Here is a 5,716-nt window from a genome sequence, read left to right as displayed (position 1 = left end):
GTTCTCAACTTGTAAGTGGCAACTTCTTTAGGGTCACAATGACCCTTTCATGAGAGTTGCATATCAGATATCCTGCATGTGAGATATTTGCATTATTATTCATAACAGTAGCAAATTCACAGTAATGAAGTAGCAGAAAAATGTCCAATGTCCATCTCATTCGTCTTTCTAAGTGAGGATTGATCTTCTTACCCCGGGTCCTCCTTCTTGTTTAGCTTCTTTCGGTGTACAGATTTTAGTATGTTTATCCTATCTTATAGGTCTAGTATCCACTTATAAGTGAGTATGCATTGTGTGTGTCTTTCTGCTTCTGGGATACCTCAGGATAGAAATGGGAATTTCCTGGTTTTGTTCAACAGTTGAGAATGAATTGATTTACTATTCTGTGGTCATTAGTCTCTCCTTGGAAATAGTCTTTGTCTGTCTTTCGGTGTCTTACTCTTCATTCGTATGGACCAGAATTCCATTGACAACTCACAATTTAAGATTATTGAGATTGCCTGCCCATAGAGGGATTGCAGGCGTGGCTACTGTGTCATATGTGTGTCAGTAGGTGACAGAGGAGAGAGAGGCTTTGTCTACTGTCAGTGTATTGAACTGTAAACATCTGAATGATTAGTAGCCTAACGTTCCCTGGAAAAACGAACAAACAAACAAACAAACAAAAACTATAGTCTGAGTCGGCCACCAGTCTGGAACCAGGAGTCCCAGATAGGAAACTAGCCTAATACCACCACCAGTCCTGTACTGTGCAGGCCTGCACTGGCTCCAGGGGAGTAATCCAAACCCTGCCTGTGGCCACACAACTCAGCAGAAGTGAGCTGAAGCCCTCCTGGGACCACTGACCAGGGGCAAAAGTGAGCCATAGACAGCCAATAACCACCTTGGTAGGCCGGGTGAGGAGTGAACCCATTATGACTACCAGTCAGGAGCCATGGGGCCCTGTCAGGGAGCTAGCCTGGGATAACCACTGTGTAGGCCTGGCAAAAGGGGGGTTACAGACCATGCCCAAGAAGTTCTGCCCAGTGCCATAATGTACCAACAGGGCTGAGCACTCCTGAAAACACTCCTGAGACAACTCCAGACACTCAAAGACACAGATCATTGCTAAGAGGAGCAAGTAAGTGGTAGAGAAATGAAAGAGAAAAAAAAAAAAACACAAATGTGAGCACAATGAAGAGAGGCAGAACTGGAGACTAGAGGGTAGTGAGGAAGAGTCATATGTGAGTAGCTGGTGATGCTACCTGGGACCATGGTGAGGTCATGATCTGTGCTGCCACAGAAGGCCATGTCTGGGTCTGTGAACCTGCAGGAACAGGAGCCTCTTACCATCCACAGCCGGGCAGACATCCTTGGCCTAGGGACATGTCGATGTTTGAGGGCCTTGTAGAAGTAACCCCACCCATTGTGTGTGCATCATGGGACAACTAACCCAGGAAACGTGAGAGCTAACCATAAACCTAAATAGCTGCAGCACTCAGAGGAGAAGGCCTTGCACTTCTCTTGGGAAGCACAATAGAGCCAAGCCTGGATGTGGGGAGTTGCAGGCCCAAGGGCATAGGAGAGGCAGAGCTGGCCCTGTGCTCTTCTCTGCTGTGAGGTGGCATGGATGAGAGAGAGATATCCTCTTGCTACCTATGACAGGTGGGATAGCTGGCCCTGTCCCTTACCAGGAGGGCAAACACTTAGTGGCAAAAGCAACTGCACCATGCCTGGACAGCAGAGTAGGGCTGGCTCTCACTTGGTGGAGGAAGGGAATTGCTGGTGAGCTGACCCCCGGAGAGATGAAAGCAGGCGAGCTAGCTGAAATATTTCTCAGGCTCAGATCCAGGAATTAGTCCACCCCAACATCTACCCCATTGGTAAACACCTGGAATCTGTGAGGGGCTGGCCTTACAGATCCAAAGCTACAGGATCTCCATGACACAGGGTAAGCAAAGGACATCTAAAAGGAGTCCCAGTGAGGTCCCAGTGTTGACAGAATAGCAGAAACCGAAACCTCATACCAGACTAATGATTCACTGCAATGAATATTCACAAGCAAAAAGGCTGGACAAAAAAATATGCTGTGGGACACAAGGAGACACACTACAGCTTCTATAACAAGATTTTTTCCTCTTTGTGGTGAGATGACAAAGGTAGAGGATGAGTACAAGGGGAGATAAGTGGGATTGGGGTACATGATGTGAAATTCACAAAGAACTAAAAATGGGTTTTTTAATTTTTTTTAAAGATTACTGAGATTGTTTTGTTATAAACTTCTGTCATCTCACATGCCTGGCCTTGAAGTTCTCACCATGTCAGCATCATAAAAAGCCAATGTTCATGCAGTCAGAACCTCAAAACATTCCTGATTTGGTTCTTCCTGTCTGTACTACACTTGAGGAATTGTCTTCATGCCTGAAGTTACTATGAATTGTTTTCCTAATTCTACTATAACATGCAACCACTTATCTGTGACCTAACAACCAAGACTCATAATTACATATATTTTAGGGCAGTTTATAGCTTTTTGGAGGAAAAGGAAAGTCTAAGTCCCATTTTCTGTTTGTATCATGATCACTAAAAAGTTTTGCCCTATAGAAGCTAAACAAGGAAGACCCTAGGGAAGATGCTCAATCCTCATTCAGAAGAACAAACACAAAAGACATGGAAAGCAGGAGAAGACAGGGAACAGAACAGGAGCCTACCCCAGAGGGCCTCTGAAAGACTACTGATTGAGGTATCAAAGCAGAGGCTGAGACTCATAGCCAAACTTTGGGCAGAGTGCAGGGAATCTCATGAAATAAGGGAAAGACAGAAAGACTTGGAGGGGACATGAGCTCCTAAAGGAGACCAACAGAGCCATAAAAACTGAGCCCTGGGGGCCCTGAAGAGAATGATAACCCAACCAAGGACAAGGTATGGAGAGGACCTAAAACTCCGGCTCAGATGTAGCCCATAGACTCAGTCTCTACGTGGAGTCCTTAGTAAGGGGAACAGAGACTTTCTCTGGCATGAACTCAGTGGCAGCTCTCTGAGCACCTCTCCCTGTGGGGTGCAGCCTTTCTAGTCCACAGAGGAAGACAATGCAACCAGTCCTGATGAGACCAGATAGACTAGGGTCAAACAGAAGGGGACGAGGACCTCCCCTATCAGTGGACTAGGGGAGGGGCACAGGAGTAGAAGAGGGACGGAGGGCAGGATTAAGAGGACACATGGGAGGGGACCACATTGTAATAAATGATAATAATAAAAAGGGAATTTTTTTTTGCAGAGACAAGTGATGAAAATAGTGGCTTTCTATCTTTCTTTTCAAAATTGCCTCCCACTTACCACATGTACCCAGGCCAATTTACTCCAGCACCCTCTGTGCTGCTGGTGTCCAGTGGTACCCATGACTCTTCTTGTGCTTCCGTACAACAATTGCTTGAAGAACTGATGTACTCTTCATCTTAATTCATTCAGTCTCTGTTGCAAATTCACAAAATACATAATGAGAAACAGTTTTGAATGACTTTGTAGGCTCCCATTAAGGTAGTTAGTTACTTCTGCACCTGCATTATGTATACCTGAAAGAATGAAGGTGAAAATATTTACTATTAGGTCATGGAATCATAAACCTTTCATGTGAGTAATCTGATTTTATTTGGAGAATACAAGAATATGTTAGAGCCTGTCATCATTTGTAGGTATTTACCAATCACTCTTAGTCATATAGTGTAATAGTTTTCTCAGATATTAAAAATTAACTGATATTAGTACTATATTTGTTTTCTTATATTTTGCTATAGATTATATCAGAATAGTTTTGCTATGAGACATAGGTTATTTACCCTTAAAAAGACTACTATACGCTGTGTTATATTACAGCAGTTAGGTCAAAGGGATGACAGCTATGTTACTAAAGAGGGGAGGAGAAATAAAAGGGTGATAAAATAAATAAATAAATAAATAACATAAGGTTAACATTCAGAATACAAATTTTGATCTTATTTTTCTTTAGAAATATTTTATTTCATGAGTATCAGTGAGAAATGTATGGCTGATATATGTATATATATATACACACATATATATATATTTGTGAATATATATGTTAATCTATATAGTATGGTGAAAAAATATAATATACCTCACTTTCTGTGCCTCAGGAAGCAATAATCTTTGCCATTTCAAACACAAGCTTTTAAGCACTGACATCTGTCTTTGCGAGCTGAAATGTTCACAGAATTACAGTTTGACATATGTATGAATAGATGATCTCACACCTTCCACTTATTAAGAGTAGAGGTCACTTACACAATTTACAGTCCTGTATGCAACTGGAATATCTCTGGTCTTTTTCAGTTATGAGTCTTAGGTTCATAAAATGATGAATGTGTTCTGCGAAACATAATTAGCTGCTACTTCATACTGAATTTGCATCTACACTGAGGAGAGTTTTGATAGATGTTGGCCTCTATGTCACAAGTGCAGAATCTACAGTGCTTTTTCAGGCATTCTCAATTTTGGAAGCATTCTGGAATCACCTAGGGGATTTACAATAAAGAGTCAAGTTATATAATCAAAGAATTTTACAGGCTAGGGAACTACCTGACATCCAGATCACTAAAAGTCCCCTAAATGACAATAACATACACTTAAAGTGAAGAACCACATTGTGAATTTGTCATAAATTCTCCAGATTCTCCCTTATAGCAGGAGGTACCAGATATGCTGTTTTAAAACTCATAGGCCTAGAGAAATGAATCAGCATATAGAGAGGTATCCCAGAGACACTGCTAGGCAATACTATAAAAAGTTCCATTGAGATTTTATTTCTCTTTTATACTGTCCATTACATGCCGATGTCTGGTTGTGACCACTGCAAATGGAATCTGGATTTCAATCAGATTTGGCTCACAGTTTCTCTCCCCACCTGTAACTACATCTAGTAAATGAGCAGGAAAACCTTTATGTAATATTTCCCCTCTTAACTAAGCAGGCAAAAGGCTGCTTGGCAAATGTGGACAGAGTGAACACACTAGGTGTAGACTGATGCTCCTACCGCCCATCCTTTCATAATCCCGTTGCTTTCAAAGACAATCTGGATACTGTTCTCAAGACAATGATGTTCTGTTCTGGGTAAATTTTTTTTTTCAGATTTTCTATTGAAGGTATGCTTTTATTATCATTGGTGTTACTGTGTCTGATTTTACTCTGCCTTGGGTGGTCCAGTAATGAGTGTTGCTTATGTTCTTGCCGGTGTTGGTCTTCAATAGTCACTTCTGTGAGGTCACTGGAATAATACTGGTCTTTTGCTTTGTATGTTTATTTTTAAAACTGTCACAGTTAATATGTTGATTCAGTTACACATCCTGAACTATATAATGGTGGGAGAAGGCTGTTTCTAGATAGTGATAAAGTAATAGGAAAGATTGCTAATTATTCTTTTCTTTTTTGTCTTTTAATTGTATTCTTTTTTAATATATTTTTTATTTATTACAATTTATTCACTTTGTATCCCAGCTGTAGCCCTACTCTTGTTCCCTCCCAACCCCCTCCTCCCTTTCTCCCTCATCTCCCATGCCCCTTCCCCAGTCCATTGATAGTTTATTCTTTTCTTCATGTCAAGGGTAATGTTGTGGTAAGTATCACCCAGATTTCATTCATAGCATGGTTGTCTCTGGTGCTTTGGTCTGAGAGTAAAAAAGGAAGATTTAGTGAGAATAATAGTGTGCCTCCCTAGACCTTG

At 41.4% G+C, this 5,716-nt stretch overlaps 1 non-coding gene across 1 annotated transcript; it reads left to right on the top strand.

Annotated features, from left to right (window-relative positions):
- The first annotated feature begins 499 nt into the window (after nucleotides 1-499).
- On the top strand, nucleotides 500-631 carry LOC129681134 (small nucleolar RNA SNORA17). The gene has a single exon (XR_008720789.1). It is a non-coding gene; the product is annotated as a small nucleolar RNA SNORA17 (small nucleolar RNA).
- Nucleotides 632-5,716: the final 5,085 nt, after the last annotated feature.

Source organism: Psammomys obesus, unplaced genomic scaffold (genome assembly GCF_907164565.1).
Source record: "Psammomys obesus unplaced genomic scaffold, mPsaObe1.curated_primary_1811, whole genome shotgun sequence".
Taxonomy (NCBI): domain Eukaryota; kingdom Metazoa; phylum Chordata; class Mammalia; order Rodentia; family Muridae; genus Psammomys; species Psammomys obesus.
The sequence above is the reverse complement of the archived record's forward strand: the minus strand, read 5'-3'. Positions and strand labels throughout refer to the sequence as shown.